Here is an 18,286-nt window from a genome sequence, read left to right as displayed (position 1 = left end):
AGGCTCATTGTCCAGCACTGTGTCCGACAGTGTCCTAGTCTAGGAATCCACACAACTTGTTGCATTTGCTCATTTTTAGAGGAAGGTTGCCACTGAAACCTGTCCACCATGGTGCCCCTGCTGGTATGTGAAATGCTGCTGACCCACCTTCCCGCATCGCAGCAACATGCATCCCATGGTGCCACAGAGGTCACAGGTGGCGGTGGAAGTGGACAACAAATGTTTGGGTTTTGAAACTGCAGTTGACTTTTACCAACAAAACTTGTAAGGGTTGATGGACCGGCTGGGCTTGTTGAATATCTAACTGCATTCTATGGGGAACCGTAGTGAAGTTCTGTGCTTACTGATCCTTTCTCTAGTAGCCTGGAGGGACTTAGTAACCTCCCTGACCATACAGGGCCCCAAGGCTGCTCCCAGCTGACCAAGGGTGCACTGCACCTTCCCAGAGGGCAAGAGCTGATGCTTTGCCTCCCTGCCCACCTTCACCCAGCTGGACCTATGGGGGACCAGGTTGAGATAGGTGGTGAACAGAAAAAGGTGAAAAATAAATAACACGTGCTGGTAACATCCACAACACCCTCTGTGAAATGGGATGTTATGTGATTTGGACGTTTTGAAAACACATTTCAAAGCTACGAGGCAGCAACTGAGTCATCTGTGTGGTTGGATGTTGTTGGCGTGGACACAAAGCGTTAACATAAAGTTAGAGTGGTGTGAAGCTTGTCACCATGTAGTGTCCGATCTCTCCTCTCTGCCCACCCCCCGTCCCCAAAGCAAACACCTGCCATTCTTTTAGCTGCGATCTTTGAAGCTATCAACCGAAGCCATTTTCTTTTGACTTTCAAGAAATAGAAGAGTGGAGACCTGCCCCGCCGCCCCCTCTCCCTCCTCCCTATAGAATCGCATCCTTCTTGATCCATGGGGGCCGCCCCCAGTTAAGATGGAATCGGGCAGCGTGTGGACGTGACAGTTTGCATACCGTCAGGCTTTTCCGGAAGCTGGTCATTGCTGCTTTTTCCTTTGCTTGGTTTTTTACATTCTGACGATTCATTCCTCCCCAACTCGTCACTAAAATTACTTAAGCCCCACGGCCACTGCCCACTCCTCGCAGCCTGGTGACATTCCTGCCGTCCCAGTGTCTGCCCCTGGTCATCCAGCTCAGGCCTGTCCAGCCCTCTCCACAGTGCTCTGGTCAGATGTGCTGAGAGTTACAGCCCCCACCCTCAGGGCACTTTGGTAACGTGTTCTCCTCCTGAAATTGGTGATGGATTTGGAGAAGGAGCCTACCTGAGGAAGGGGCACTGATCTTAAGGAAGTCTCGTGGGTGGTGACTCTCAAGGAAGGCAGGCCTTTCCTTCGATGGACTTTGGTATATACGTACAGATGAGGCAAAATACTGAATAGCGCAGGAAGCTTGGAATACAGAACCACTGAACGAAGAAGAACTGGTTCATGCTCAAACATTTCAAAACGTACCACAGAATTCAGAACTGATCGTATTGAGGGGAGATGTCCAAGCTGCACTCGCTGAAGGCATTGGCGAAAAACAAGGCTCCAAGAATTCACAGATTCCAGTGAAAAGGTTTCGATAAACTGATGCTAGAGGGACTTAGTCATCTATGTGCCGCACTGTCTTGTAACCATGAGATGGGACCACACCCTACCCGAGCTGAGCACAGGGTGGAACGTTGATGCAGATCTGAATGGATGAACTCTCATCGCTGTCTCTGTTACTGTTAGGTGCTGTGGCTCCATGACTAAAACCGGCCTCAGAGGACTCCCTAGGTGGTCATTACAGGAGTGGGTCATTCGGTCTTTATCCCATGGAGCCGCTGGGTGGGTTAAAACGGACCTGGACTATGTTGTATGAGAGAATAAGGCCCTATTTGCTCTACTTGAGGCTTCAGACACTTGTAGCCCAAGCTCGTCTGACGCTGCCTCTCAATGCTGATGTCATACTAAAGTCCACCAGCATTTCCACTTGTCCCTCCAGAGCCAGTGGGCTTTCTGGGTGCCTTGGAGAAGGGCCAAGTCTCGCCCCCTCACCTAGACCTGTCTGTCCTTCATTCCTCTAATGGAGGGACTCTGGTCTTGCATGAGTAGTAATCTCTGGCAGCTCCCTGGGTCTGAAGACCTCACAACCTCTGTTTCCTCATTCCTACCCTTTCACACCCTGTGACACCAAATTCTAGTTGGAAATGACCCTTGCGCAGAAGTCTGAGGCCCTGCTCAGAATTGCTGCAGACGTCTCCTGCCCTCCTCACTCCCAGTCTTTTGTGGGTGGACAGATTCTGAAAGCTTCCGGAGCTTTTTCATCCTGAGACTGCCTCACGTTTCAGGGCACTGGGCAACGATGCCTGTCTGGAATCTCATCCATGCTGGGCCTTTGATGACGTAGTTTAGTCAGAAACGTCCTTCCGTCCTGGGAGGTGTAATTGTATTGTTTCTGATCATTTCCCCATCTGCTTTCTATTGGGTTACTTTTTGGAACTCCTGTTACTCAGGGTTTGCATGCTGGGTTGACCCTCTGAGTTCCTGCTTTCTTGCCTATTTTTCATCTCGTGAGCTTGTAGGTTTTGCTTTCTGGATGTGAACCTTGCCCCATCCTCCCTGGCAGCCTTTCCCCCAACTCTCTCCTTGTTTCTTGGAAATGCTGTCTCTTAAATCGCTGTGTGTTGTGTGTGTGTTTAGTTTTGGCATCTGCAAGTTTGAGGGTTTCCTGCAGAGACCACTGACACGAACCAGTAAGAGTGGGCTTTCCTGTCTCCCGGTTGACTTCCTATCCAAGGAAGCTGGGCAGTTCCTGCTGCTCACTGGGTTTCTCCAGGTGTGTCTAGGTCCGGACTGTGCAGCATCTCTGAAGAGGAACCCACCCGCCAGCAGCCTCTGTGTGCCTGTCCACTGGGTTTTCACACACAGCCTCTCCCTGATGCCCTGTCGGAACTGACGCTGTTCCATTTGCTGGAGAAACAGCCAGTGTGGCTGTAGAACCTTCCCGAAGGTGGGGAGCCTCTGCCTCAGCTTAGGAGGAGCTTTGACTAGTCCCCCATTTCCCACCCCAGTCCCAGTTATGGTAATGTGTGTGCAGTGGGGTCAGTTCCAACTTAGAGCGGCCCCACGTACACCACCCGGCCCTGCGCCGGCCTCACGGTGGTCTCTGCATCTGAGCTCAGTTTTATAGCCACTGTCAGCCCATGTCATTGAGGGTCTGCCTCAATCTTCAGGGACCCTCGACTTTACCAAGCATGATGATGTTCTTCTCCAGGGACCGGCCCTCCTGATGACACATTCTGAGTACATGAGACTAAGTCTCCTCAGCCTTACTTCCAAGGAGCCTTCGGACTGTACTTTTCCCAAGATCGATTTGTCTGTCTGGTAGTCCGTGGTACTTTCAGTATCCGTTGCCAATACTGTAACTCGGATACACAGATCCTTCTTTGGTTTTGCTGAGTTGTTGCCCAGTTTTCACATGCAGTTGAGGCCATTTAAAATACCATGATTTGGGTCAATGGCCTCTCTGCTTTTTAACACTGTGAAGAGGACAGTGGGGCAGCTTTGTCCAGTCGGGTGCCCATGAACAAGCGATAGACCCAGTTTCTGTTTGCTCACACAGATGTGCTGAGTTTGCATAGGGAAATCATGTAGGACTCCCTCTCCAGAACACCGGTGACAGAATTTCTAGCTTCCATAGGGAAGGACCCGGGTTCGGTTCCCAGGTGTTAGACCTCATATGCTGACACTATCTGTCAGTCTCTGGAAGTTTCTGTGTTCCCATGATGCTGAATGGACTCCTGATGTACCACTTAGGATAAGTGCTGGACTGTGTACTGCAAGGTCAGAGGTTCAAACCCACCAGTGGCTCCTTGGAAACCCAGTACAGGAAGGATTGCTGAGTTAGAACAGACTGGATGGCACTTAACAACAACAATGATACAGAACAGGCTTCTGGGGCACTTCCAAAGTAAGACAGACTAGGAGGAGAGATCTGGTGGTCGACTTCTTTTGAAAACCACCTAGTGGGTGCCCTGTCGGTCCAACGATCCTGTCTGCAGCTAATCAGGGCTGGCCCAGGCCACTTCTCTTAGTGCTTCTGGTTGTCCAGATAGGTCAGCTGTCAGGGGCCGGCTGCTGGACCCGGCCTTCCTCCCTTGTCTGATTCCCAGCCTTTGTACAGTCATCCTCACCACAGGGCTTGGGATACATCACCGCCTTTCAGATGGGGTCCTCACAGCAGCTGTCTTCTTCCTCATTCATATTCAGATCACGATGATCCCCCAAGGTGACTCCTGTCCCCTGGGCAGTGATGGGCAGGGGATGAATTCACACAGTGCCGTCCAGGGTGGCAGGCAGTCACAGGGTCCTCCTCAGCCAAGTGCAGGAAGGACAGTGTCAGTGGGGAGGGATGCCTGTTTCCAGCAGAATCTGAGCTGAGGGGTATGACCACCATGAGGGACGAGTGAATGAGGAGATGGGTACCGGATGATGGGGTGGCCACTGAAAACCCAGTGACGATCAAGTCCACTCTGACTCATGACAACCATGTGTGCAGGGCTCCTTAGGGGTTTTCAGTGGTTGAATTAGGAGAAGTAGATCACCTCTGTTGTTGTTAAGTGCCGTCGAGTCGGTACCGACCCATAGTGACCCTGTACAGGGTTTCCGAGGGTGTAAATCTTTACGGGAGTAGAAAGCCTCATCTTTCTCCCGTGGAGCGGCTGGTAGTTTTGAACCACTGACCTTAAGGTTCGCAGCCCGATTCGTAACCACTACGCTACCAGATCACCTCTAAGCAGGCTCAAAGTGCCAACATTTCTGTTCTCAGCTGAGTATGTTAACCATTTGCATAATCCAGCAACTCCCAGCATTATATCAGGCAATGTTGTGATAAACCATAGATTGGTCATTGACTGAATAGCATAAGATCGCCAGGCCTTTCTTCCAGGGTACCTCTGGATGGACACAAACCATCAACCTTTTAGTTCTCAGCTGAGCACATTAACCATTTGCACAACGAGCTGATCTAATCCAACCCCAAGAGATGAGGTGCCTGCCCCACATAAAGGGTCCCCTGAAGGTCTGCTGTTGTCGATACCCAGCTGGCCAGGGAAGGCCCCCCGGGCAGGATGCCCCAGGTTAGCTGTCAGATCTATGGGGTTTAGAATGCCAGCTCACACCACTCGAAGGATCTTTAGCTGATCCAGAAAAGCTAATCAGTTTCCTGATGAGATTTTCTTTGGTGACAACGAAACCGACCATCTTAATGAGCATTCGATAATGAATTTAAACAGCACTGACTCACCCCTGCTGAGAAATCACGGGAGGCCCTGCCCCACATGGCTGTGTCTGAAGGTGCCCTGGGATTAGAACCAGAGACCTCCGGAGGCTCAGGAACTTCAGTGTCAGCTGAGCAGCCCTAGTGGGGAGTTCTTGACTGGGCTAACCACCAAGGTTTGTGGTTCAAACCCACCAGCTGCTCTGGGGGAGAAAGATGAGGTTGCCTGCTACCGTAAAGATTGACAGGTTCAAAACCCCCCCAGAACAGCTCTTCTTGGTCCTATCGGGTCCTCTCAGTGGGAGTGGACTTGAAGGTTTTTGGTTTGGTTTTGAGCTGCCAGATGTCTTCTTCCGGATCCCCTTAGTGAAGCAGCATGCCCTGGCCTGGGACCCAGCATTCTCCTGCCTTAGCCCAAGGTGCTGAGCCCAAACCTCGTTCCCTAACACTGTTGACTCTAGCCCCTCTCAGCCCCTTCTTAGACCAGCTGTCCTTGGGGAAAAGAACATGAAAATAAGGCCTACGAACCACATCCTCCCTTTCCAAGCCAGGTAGCTATATGGGATGGTTGTTGTTATGTGCCGTGGAGTCGGTTCTGACTCATAGTGACCCTGTATAGGGTTTCCGAGACTGTAAATCTTATGGGAGCAGAAAGCCTCATCTTTCTCCCGTGGAGCAGCTGGAAGTTTCAAACTGCTGACCTTGTGGTTCGCAGCCCGAGTCGTAACCACTACGCTACTAGACAAGTTCATTTTGTCTCTGAGTCTTGCTTTTCTCATCCAACAGGCAGATCTTGGAGATACTAAGGAGTTCTGGTAGCTTAGTGGTTATGAGTCAGGCTGATAACCTCAAAGTCAACAGTTCAAAACTACCAGCCGTTCGCGGGAGAAAAATGAGGCTTTCTGCTCTTGTAAACATTTACAGCCTCGGAAACCATACACAGGGTCCCTATGGGTTGGAACCAGCTCCACAGCACACACAGCTGTCCTACCACCACCTCGGAGGTCCTGCCAGCTCCATTCCAGGCCACCGCAGTAAAGCAAATCTCCTGAATTTGGGGGGTTCGTAGTGCACTTAAAAGTGCTTTTGACACCACTGTGGTCTGAGAAGTGTGCTCTAATAGCATGATGAGGCAGTCTGAAGTATCCTGTGAACCTTCAGTGTGTGCAAACCACCCTCTGGGAAGTGCAGCCTGAGGAGCTGAGCTTGCAGTAAGCCTACCCCCCACTCACTCCTCCCCAGGTCTCCAGAGTTCTCTCTCTTCACAATGAAATTAGGCAAAGACATGCATCCAAGTACCAAGTAGCTTCAAGGAAAAACAGATAATGAAAATTTCCACAACTGGTTTAAAGTCCCCTCCTATTTGTTGAGAGGGTGGTCAACAGAATGGAATGTATAGGTTGTCACCGTATCCACTCACGGCCCACAAGAAACAATACTAACCAATGTGCTGAACTCATCCAGCTTTGATCTTGAATCGGAGCCTCTCCAGGAACGTCACCAACAGGGAGCCAAGGAGAGTTAGGATTCCTGGAGTTGTGTATGCTATTCAATCAGCTGCCAAGAAACAGAACTGGCTGATAAACAGAGCAATGAACTGCTTAGCTATTCCTTACCTTCCTCCCCACACCCTGCCTCCTAGGAGAGGAGAGGGAGATCAAAGCAATGGCTTGTTTCTTGTTGACCTTTTAATGTTGGTAATTTACAACTGATAAAATGAATTGCTGCCTTTATCAGTGGTTTGACGGAACTTTTGTGTACAATCTATTGGTTACTCCTGATATCTCTAGGAGGAAACTGCCAGTCCTCTGGAGAGCTGGCCAAATGGGGCAGGTCAGGGACCCTGCCTCCTCACCAATGCACACACAAGAAAACAAAACACTGTAAACAGAGCTTAACAAGCCACGTATTCCCTGTGAATGATTATTGTCTGAATATATATTTATCAAGTGTGGCAACAATTGTGAGGTTGGCCCAGGACCGGGCAATGTTTCGTTCTGTTGTACATAGGGTCACTATGAATCGACTCGATGACACCTAACAATAACAACAAATATATTTATCACATGTGAATATATTGTTAGGTGCCATCCTATAGTTTTCAACTCAGTTACCACAGATGATGGAGTAGAACTGACCCATAGGGCTTTGTAGGCTGCCATCTTTATGGGAGCGAATCACCAGGACTTTCTTCCGCAGAACCACTGGGTGGGTTCAGGCCTCCAGCTTTTCAATGAGCAGCCAATCGGGTCAATCATTGTGCCACCAGGATGCCTTCATGTGAATGTGAAGTGCCCTCGAGTCGATTCCGACTCATAGCAATAATGTATAGGGCTTCCAAGGAGCTGCTGGTGGGTTTGAACCACAGACCTTATGGTTAGCAGTCCAGCACCACACCAGGACTCCCAACTACTATGAGAATAATATCAGCCAGAGTGTGTCATGAGTGTGTGTGATTACCACACAACTCACTGCCAAGCAGCAGTCAGGAAATCAAAGGAGGTATTGCATTAGGCCAATGTACTGCAAAAGAGCTCTTTAAAGTGCGCATGAGCAAAGCATACTGATTGAATAAGTAAGGTGAAAGGATACAACCCTGACGCACTCCTTTTCTGATTTTAAACCGTTCGGTGTCCCCTGGTTCTATCCACACCACTGCCGCATGAACACAATTAAGTGCTCTGGAATACCCATTCACAATGCTATCCATAGCTTGTCATGATCCACACAGTCGAAAGCCTTTGCATAATCAATAAAGCACACAGGTCAACATCTTTCTGGTATTCTCTGTTGTCAGTCAAGATCCATCCGATGTCAACAATGACGTCCCTCGTTCCACGTCCTCTTCAGAATCTGGCTGGAGTTTCTGGAAGCTCTTGTGGATGCACTGCTGCAACCGTGCTGAATTAGCTTCAGCAAAATGTTACTTCCATGTGAGATTAATGATATTGTTGGGTGATTTCCGCATTCCATTGGATCACCTGTTTTCAGAATGAGCCTTTCACTCCATTGATCAGGTAGAGTCTTCCGAATTTCTTGACATAAATGGATGAGCACCTGCAGTGCCGCATCAGTTTGTTGAAAGATTTCAATTTATATTCTGTCAATTCCTTATTGTTGAGGGCATCAAGTCGGTTCCGACTCATAACGACCCTGTATAGGGTTTCTGAGGAGCAGCTGATGAGTTCGAACTGCCGATCTTGAGGTACAAATCGACCTTGAGGTAGAGCGCTTATCCCCACATCACCACACCAGGACTCCCAATTCCTGGAGACTTAAATTTCGCCAGTGCCTTCAGTTTCCTCATTACCATCAGTTCTGAATCGTTAGGTATGTTTTGACATGTTTGAGCGTGGACCAGCTCTTTTTGGTTCCGTGATTCTGTATTCCTTCCATCTTCTTTTTGATGCTTCCTGAATCATTCAGTAGTTTGTTGTCGTCGTTGTTAAATGCCGTCTAGTTGGTTCAGACTCAGCAGCCCTGGAGAGGGTTTCCGTGGCTATAAATCTGTGTAGGAGCAGAAAGCCTCATCTTTCTCCCATGGAGCAGCTGGTGGACTTGAACCACTGACCTGTGGTTCGCATAATCCTTTAATATTTCAAGCCGAGATTTGAACATTTTCTTCATTTCTTTCAGCTTGAGAAATGCTGAGTGTGTTCTTCCCTTTTGCTTTTCTAACTCCAGGTCTTTGCACATTTCATTATAATATTTGAGTTTGTCACCCAGGGGTGCCTCGGAAAACAGTCGTGACAATTTGCTTTCTAAACGTTGTTGTGGGCTGTCGAGTTGGTTTCGACTCATAGTGACCCTGTATAGGGTTTCCAAGGAATGACGTGGATTTGAACCACCGACCTTGTGGTTAGGAGTCCAGTGCTGACCCCACAGGATACACCGGGCTTGAGAACGCTGGTGGGCACACCTGTGATCTGCACACATGGGTCCCCTCATTTGCACCACCAGTGACTCCTCCCCAGATCATAGCACCCGCCTCGCTCCCTAGAAACACCAACTCACATCCTTTCCCCCTCGTGTCCCAGCATCATTCCCCTCCCTCAACATCCCAATAGAGACCAGCTTGGTGGGTTCTGCGGGTCACTATCCATGATGGTCCTGAGTCCAGAGAGACAAAAAGCAACAATGACAACAAGAAACAAATGTCTGGCTCTCCTATTTTGACGGGGGGATGAAGTGGTATAAAGTACCTTCAGCTGCTAACCAAAATGTCAGCAGTTCTAACCTACCAGTTGCTCCATGGGAGAAGATGTAATCGGCTTTAGTGGACATTACAACCTTGGTAACTCTACTGGCAGCTTTGCTCTGCCCTCCAGGGATGATAGGAGTCGGAATCAACAGCTGGGGGATTCCTGTGTCTTCTAGGAGCCTGGTGGCATAAATGGTTAAGTGCTTGCTCTATCTGAAAGGTGATAGTTCAACCTCATCCAGGTGCTCCGTGGGTGAAGAGTCCTGGCGATCTGCTTGTATAGAGACCTGTTGCTGGGTGTTGTCCATTCTCACCCGTAGTGACCTGGGACACCTGGTGAGGCAGCTCTGCTCTGCCACCTGTGCTGGCAGTTCATGGCACTGCTAATATTCGTCTCCAACACCATAACCCAAATGCATCAATTCTTCTATTCTTTTCCTTAGTCACTGTCCAGCTTTCACATGTATATGATGCTATATGTAGAATGTTGTTATTAAGTGCCTTCGAGTTGATTCCGACCCACAGCGACCATGTAAGGGTTTCCAAAGAGCGGCTGGTGAGTTTGTACAAACCAACACTGCGCTCGAATGCTTTATCCCACAGCACCACACCCGGACTCCATATGTAGGAAAGGGCCCACAAAAAGGCACTTTAGGATCAGAAGATTGCTTGGCAGACTGAGAGCCAAGCAGGGGGGTTGGGGTGGCATGTATGGCCTTAAATGGCTAGTGAAGGCCTGTTCTGATGGTCAGAAGAACACATCCGTACAGAGGTGAGTCTAAGAACTGGAAACAATACCTAAGTTGGAATGCCCAACCCCTTTTTCTTAACTCTGTCCATGCCTTACCCTTCAGGCCTGACACCAGACTGCGTCTTGTGGGTCCGTTTTCAGCCGTACAATAGACAGATTAATAAGCAGAACAGGAACGGTGGAATTGTCAACCATTTGAGATCAGAAGGGCAGCATGTACCCAAGGAAAAGGTCAGAGGGTTAGGAGAGAAGGAGGAATGGAAACAGGAAATGCAGGGAGGAAGTGGGAGGAGCTGAGATCAATGAGCTGAAATCAAGGTGTGTGTGCATTGTTGAATGGAAAACCGGATCTGCTCTGTAAACTTTCACCCAATTCACAATAAAAAGTTTAAAAGCTTTTAAATAGTCTTATTTAAAAATAAAGATACAGGTATTTGGATAGTTGTATGTTAAATACGCCTTATTTTTGTTACTGAGAACACATAGTATATCATACACCAGTTCAACAGCGTGTACAATTCAGTGGCATTGATGCCAGTCTTCAAGTTGCACAAATTCTCACCCTCTTTTCCACATTGTGCCACCCTCATCCCCAGACACCCACTTCTCCCGAAGGGTCCCATCTGTTTTGAGTGGCTGTTGTCACTTTGCTGCCATAGACAGGCAGACCCCCTTTCACTATTCCTCGCAGACAACGTGCTTTTTGCAGACGGAAGGCTTCAGGCAACCCTGAAAGGGAAAAAACAACCCAGCATCGCTCATCAACCACACCGCACACCAGACCACCCATCTAGAGACTTTTATTCAGGGTGAGGAGGAGCAAGGTGACCTTACCCGAGAGTGAAGGCAGAAGAGGAAGGTCAACAGGAAGGGAGTGGTCTCATATAGGTTCAAATATGGAGATCACATGTCATTGCTGGGGTGATTTAGCTCTGACCTATCAAAAGCCATGGTGCCTTTTAAACTACGCTCCTTGTAGCTTAGATTGGCGAGGAAACTGAAATCTAAGGTTACAAAATGGAGTTGAAGGGAGGGGGAGAGGGAAAAACCCAGAAGGTACACCCTAAAATGGCAGGCCTGATTGTGACTGACTGATTATTCTAAGAAAACCCTGTGTTGCATATGCTTGCTAGCGCCATTTTTCCAACAACATGCTGGCTTGGCGACTGTCCCACATTGGCCATCCTCACAACCGTTGAGCATCAGCCCCTGAGAAACCAGCAACTTCACGCGACTCACTTTATTACGATACCCGCTTTCTCGAGGGTCTGCAACTGAACCCACAATATCTCCGAGTTCTGTCTGACGAGAGTTCTTGAAAATAGCAAACGCTCTGAGACCCCTAGCTAGGAAAGCGGGAACGGTGGCATGGAGAGATGGAGCAGCTGCAGACTCTAGGCCCATGGACTGAGTGAGGAAGGCTGTGTGCCTGCAGGCAGGAGGCTGGCCAGCAGAATGTGCCCTTTGGACATTTCAATAAATGTGTGTTTTTGTTTTGTATGTGTGCACCCAATAATTTTGCTTTGTGCATTTGTGAAATATAAGATGTAAAGGAACCATAGAGAGGAAGGGGGTTAACTCGTTGCTGGGAGGGGTTATAATCAATGTAGGATTTATTGACTGTAAAGCTGGTGATCTTGTCTGTAAACCTTCACTCAATTCACAATGTTGTTAAGTGCCATCGAGTCAATTCCGACCCATAGTGACCCTGTATAGGTTTTCAAGGAGTACGTGGTAAGCTTGAACCGCTGACTTTGCAGTTCAAACAACTTTGCTGTCTGACGCATTAGCCCACAGCGCCACACCAGGACTCCCAATTCACAATAAGAAGTTAAAAAAACAAAAATTGCAAACACTCAAGGCTGGCATTCCTCACTAAGCAAGTTAAGCTATTTGATTTAAAGAAGGCTTCGGTATGAGAAGGATGAGAGACAAATAGGTTTGGTTTAAGGTTTAACGATCATCTCAGGACAGCAATTTCTGAGGTTCAGCCAGTCTCAGTAGCAAAAAATATCTTTAAATTTTTTTCATTGAGAATTGAGTGAAGGTTTACCGAGCAGATCATTGGTTGTACATTCAGCAAATTCTACACTTTGCTTCATTACATGGTTGTAATCCCCTCTGGTAGCGTAGTGGTTATGAATCGGGCTGCGAACCTCAGGGTCAACAGTTCAAAACTACAAGCTGTTCTGAGGGAGAAAGACGAGGCTTTCTGTTCCCATGAAGATTTACAGCCTTGGAAACCCTGTACACGGTCGCTATGAGTCAGAACTGACTCCACGGACCATAACCACCACCACCACCCTCTAGTCCATGGATAACCGGCCCCCCTAGTCATCATTGTTGTTGTTGTTAAGTGATATTGAGTCGGTTCCGACCCATAGAGACCCTGTACAGGGTTTCCGAGGAGCAGCTGGTGAGCTTGAACCATCGACCTTGCAGTTCAAACGACTTTGCAGTCTGGCACATTAACCCACAGCGCCACACAAGGACACCTTCTTTTTTCCAGAACACCTTTCTTAACTTTTGACAACATTCATCTCATACACTATTTGTCCTTTTGTGATGGACTAATTTCACTCAGTGTAACGTCCTCCCGGTTCATCCATGTTGTGAGGTGCATCACAGAGTCATCATTTGAATCATATTTTTCTAAGTTGAAATGCGAGAATGAAAAGGCAGGGTTTGAAATTGATCCTTGGGTAAGACTGTTTCATCCCAGCCTCCCCTAACCCTGATGCCTCAAGATCTGGCAAGCAGCTGCCATTACCCCAGGCCAGAAGGGAGATTGACCTCCAGGGACACCTGGTGTACTTGCGTGGAGGGGAGTCCTTGACAGGGAGAGTTATCTGATGGTGTCTGGAGCAGGTGGCCTGCTCCTCAAGGAGCCAAGAACAAGGTGGAAAAACTTGTACCCTGCTTGTGTGTCATACAACTTGGCACCTCTAACTTCCCAGGCTGAAGAAGCCAGAAAGCAGAGGTAAGTGAAAACATCTTTGTTTCAGGTTCGGGCCTCTCACAGTACCAGGCAGGCTCCCGAGTCTCCTCCTGTGCATGAGTGAACAGAGCCAAAGCAGCTGCCCCAAGCTCTCGTCTCCATTGCCTGCCCGGTGTTGCCTGCCTTCAAGGCAGTCCCAACTCCTAGTGCCCCCGTGTGGCAGGGTGGGCCTGCCCTGCAGTGTTCTTACATAAACAGATTGCCAACAGTCTCTTTCTCCCAAAGAGCTCCTAGGTGGATTCGATCCACCAACCTTCAGTAAGCAGCCGAGCGTTTAAAAATTGGCCATTACATCTCCTTGTTGTTAGGTTCTGACTCATAGTGACCCTGTGTATAATGATGACACACTGCCTGGTCCTGCTCCATCCTCACAGTTGCTGCTGCCACTGTGCCAATCCATCTTGTTGTGGGGTCTTCCTCTGTTTCACTTTACCAAGCATGATGTCCTTCTCCAGGGACTGGTCCCTCCTGACAAAGTATGACGAGACAAAGTCTGTCCATCTTGGCCTCCAAGGAGCACTCTGGCTGCACTTCTTCCAACACAGATCTGTTGGTTCTTTTGGCAGCCCATAGCACTTTCAATATTCTTCTCCAACACCATAACTCAAAGGCATCAATTCTTCTACGGTCTTCCTTCTTTTGCATACATATGAGGTTATTGAAAATTCCATGGTCAGGCTCACCTTAATCATCAAACTGACCTCTTTGCTCTTCAACACTTTAAAGAGATCTTGTGAAGCAGATTTCCCTAATGCAACATGACATTTGATTTTTTGACTGCTGCTTCCATGAGTGGGAGAAAGATGAGGCTTTCTGCTCCCGTAAAGATGAACAGCCTAGGAAACCCTGTACAGAGTCGCTATGGGTCAGAACTGACTCCACAGCACTTAACAACAAGTCTCTATGCGAGCAGATGACCACATCTTTCCCCCGCAGAGCTGCTGGTGGGTTTGAAGCACTGGTTTTCTGGTTAGCAGCTGAGTTCATAACCACTGTGTCAGCCTCCTTCCTGCAGATTTTTCCTGTGAAGTACCGTGGTGTCTGTTCCGACTCAGTGACCCTGTGTAGAGTTTCCGAGGAGCGGCTGGTGGGTTTGAACCACTGACCTTGTGGTTAGCAGTCCAGTGCTGATCCTACAGCACCTCACCAGGACAGAGTACAGCCAAGCCAACCCTGTGGAGAAGTTGTACTCTAAAACACACGGGGTCGCCATGAATCAAGTCCAGCCAAATGGGAATCACCCATACAGGCTGCTCTTGTTCGCTCCTAATGGTGGTCTTGGTGGTCTCAGGTCCCATGCTATCTGCCTCCTCTGTGTCTCTGTCTCTTTCCCTAGCCTCCCTCCCTCCTTCTCTTGCTCCCTGACCCCTCTTCCTGTCTCTTTCATCAATACCAAAGAAAGAGGGAAATTCCGAAGTCTGGGGATTGTGGTTTCCCTCTCCTGAGGCATTCTGCTGCATGTTATGCATGCATGGAGGAAGGTTGGTGAGGAGTCATGGGGGTCTGTCCTGCACTGGCCCCTGCTCCCTCCCTGTTAGGCCTCTTGGAGGCTGGGCAGTGCAAGACAGCTTTGTCTCTGGCCCCTGGCCCTGGCTTTCTGTGAAAATAGAGACAGGACAGAGGACCCTAGAAAGGTTGTAGAAAGTAAACGAGGGAGACGGAGGCCTCTCTTAGTAGTGTGGTGTTGGTACAGCAATTTTAGATTCATGGTTGAAAAAACCGAGGCCACTCAGAGAGATAAAGCAGAGTTTCAGGTTTTATTAAGCCGGCTGACTCAGAGGTGCTAATTTCTCCAGATTCTGAGCCCCCCAATGGAGTGCAACACAGGTCTATGTGGGGTCTGAGTCAGGGAGGGGCCAGGCTACAGACCTGTTTGAGGGCAGGGAGAAAACCTGGGGGATTGGTCCCATTTGGTGACCTGATTAACATTTTAGCTTGTCTCCCGGGCAGAGAAGATTGGTCCCATTCAGTAGCCTGATTAGCATTTTAGCTTGTTTCCTGGGCAGAGAGGGCAGTGAACGATTTTTACCTTTTCCTGTTCATTGTCTGATCCTGAAGCTGATGCAAAATAGTCTCCTGTTATTGTTAGATACTGACAAGTCAGTTCCAACTCAAAGTGGGCCCATGAACACAGCTAAGCACCCCACACACACACACACACCAGCCTCACAAGCGTTGCTGTATTTGAGCTACTATTACAACCTTCTCCTTGAGCATCTTCCTCTTTTTCTTTGACCCTGTACCAAGCACGATTTTCTTCCCCAGACACTGGTCCCTCCTGCTAATCATACGTCCAAAGTACAGAAGATAAAGCCTCATCATCGATTCCAAGGAGCATCTGGCTGTATTTCTTCCAAGTTTGATTTATTTAGTTTCCTGGTACTCTGGAGTATATTTAATATCCTTCTGCAACACGTAACTCAAGTCAAAGGTATCAATTCTGCTTCTAAGTTTCCATTTCCACAGATGAGTTGGCCTAGGGGAGTCTAGTCTCCTTCTCTCCTGAATTTATTAGTCCGTAATAGCTGCATGTGGTACAACCAGGGGGGGGCCATCTGATGTTGGGGCACCCGCTCCACTAGAGGGAAGCAGAGATGTCTCAGGAAGAACACGATCCAATGGCCTTCTCTGGAGAGCTTGGAACGAACGCAGACTTTGGGTTTCAAGTGTGTTGGTGGTCTTGGCGGTTGCTATGGAGTCCGCTGAGACTCTTGGTGACTCGGCATAACAGAAGGTGGCATTGCCTAGCCCTACACCATCTTTGTAACTGTGCGTGTGGTTGAATCTATGGTTGTGGCTGTTGCGCCTTGTTTACATCTACCGTCTGCCAATCATGCTGTCTTCTTCTAACAATTGTCTTCCTGATGATGTAGCCATAGTAGCCCAGCCGGAGTCTCACCATCCACAATTGTAAGGGGCATCCCAGTTGTACTTCCTCCAACACAGATTTGTTTGTTTCTCTGTCGGTCCACAGTGTGCTCATTCTCCTTCACCAACACCACTTGGAATGCATCACTCCTTCTTCAGTCTTCATTTTCACTGTCCAGCTTTTGCACAGAGATGGGAGGCGACCGAGCAAACCACGGGTTGGGTTCAAATCCCACTTGCATGATTTTCTGAAGCCGTCGTGCCTTTGTTTCCTCATCTGTCACGTGGACCCTAGTGGCCATCAGAGAACAACTAAGGTGCAAACAATGCAAATAAGGTGCATGGCATCCTTGTGGGAGTGTAGCCGTGAAGATTCAGTATATGGAGTCCTAATGCCAGGATTGGTCAGTTTTGCCATCCTAGAGCAGAGGGGGCACCTCTCTGCAGTCAAGAAAGAAGAGCCAGAAGCAGAGTGTGTCTTTTGGACCTAGGATCCCTGTGGAAGACCCCCTAGACCCTGAGCTGGAATACCAAAGCAGCGTAAGATGGTGAGAAGTGGAGGTGAGTGTGGCAGAGAGCAGCAGCAGCAAAACCAGGCACTGGGGGAGACAGCACTGTAATCGCCCCACCCCACAGAGCAAGAGAGCTGAGGGAAGCATCAGCCAAAGAGAGGAACCCCCCCCCCCCATGAGATGGACTGACACAGTGGCCACAACAATAGGCGTGGCTGAGGAGCTGTCTGGATCACAGAACTACGTCCTGAGCTGTTACTATCCTGTCTTGTAACCTAGTCTTTTCCTAATGGAGTCCTGGTGTGGACCTACACTGGACTGCTAACCACAAGGTCAGTGATTCGACCTTGTGGTTGCCTAACTTGATGGCATTTAACAACATCAGCAACATTTTCTGATACGTTCCCCTCATCCGTCAGTTTGTTGTATTGTGCGACGTGTGTATTGCTCTGATGCTGGAAGCTATAGCAGCAGGGTCACCCATGGGTGACAGGTTTCAGAAGAACTTCCAGATTAAAACAGACAAGGAAAAGGACCTGGAGCTACAATCCACATCCAGGGAACCCTAACTACCTTTTGCATTGGCCAAATCTACTGCCAAAGATCTGTTTAAAAATGTAAAGAGCAAAGATGTCATTTTGACATCTTTGGCATTTTGACAGGTGCACCTGGCCTAAACCATGGTATTTGCAGTCCCTCCGATGCTTTCAAACGTTGCACAACTAATAAGGAAGGCTGAAGAATCAATGCATTTGAATTATGGTGTTGGAGAAGAATATTGGAAGTATCATGGACTGTCTGAAGGACAAGTCAATCTGTGTTGGAAGAAGTACAGCCACAATGCTCCTTAGAAGCCAGGACATTGAGACTTTGTCTCACATGCTTTGAACATGTTACCAGGAGGAACCAGTCTCTGGAGAAGGACGTAGAGGGTCAGGGAAAGCGAGGAAGACCATTCAAGAGCTGGTTTGACACAGTGGCTCTGAAATAGCAATGATTGTGAGGCTGCGCGGGACAGGGCAGTGTTTCATTCTCTTGTCCATAAGGTCGCTCTGAGTCGGAACTGACTCACCAGCCCCTAACAACAACAACAACAACAACAGGCTACAACCCAGGACCTGGTTCAGGAGTGTGTAGACAAAGTCTCCCTTCAGTGCAGGGCGGCTTTCTCAGGCCTGCTTACAAGAGTCAGCTCTGCTTGCTCAGGTCAAGTCCAGCCCCTCAGTTTTCAAGTCCTGCAGAGAAAGGGGCATGCTCAGAATGTTTGGAAACTTATTTTTGTTTTGTTTTTTCATGTAAAGGGGGGTGTGGAGAAAGTACCCATTTCCTGTGGGCCGTGGGAGACACACATTGGTTTCAATGGAGATGAAAGGACACTGGGAATGAAGACGGATTGGGTAGCGGGCCTGTCCAGGGAGGGAGGAGCTCATGTGGGGAATCTACAAGCATCGCAGGTCAGGTAATCCTTTCATTCTTTCTTTTTGTTTTTAAAGGTTTTGCTTGTGAATTGAGTGAAAGTTTACAGGGCAGATGGTCAGTTTTACATTCAACAAAACATATACTTTGTTTCATTACAATGATTATAATCCCCTCCATGTACCATCAGTTAACAATATTTTTCTCTATTCATTTTAGTTCTCTCTCTCTTTTTCTAAAAAATACTCAGGCATATAATTTAAACCACCAA

The sequence above is a fragment of the Chrysochloris asiatica genome, unplaced genomic scaffold (assembly GCF_000296735.1).
Source record: "Chrysochloris asiatica unplaced genomic scaffold, ChrAsi1.0 scaffold00056, whole genome shotgun sequence".
Lineage (NCBI taxonomy): Eukaryota > Metazoa > Chordata > Mammalia > Afrosoricida > Chrysochloridae > Chrysochloris > Chrysochloris asiatica.
This window is presented reverse-complemented; position numbering follows the sequence as displayed.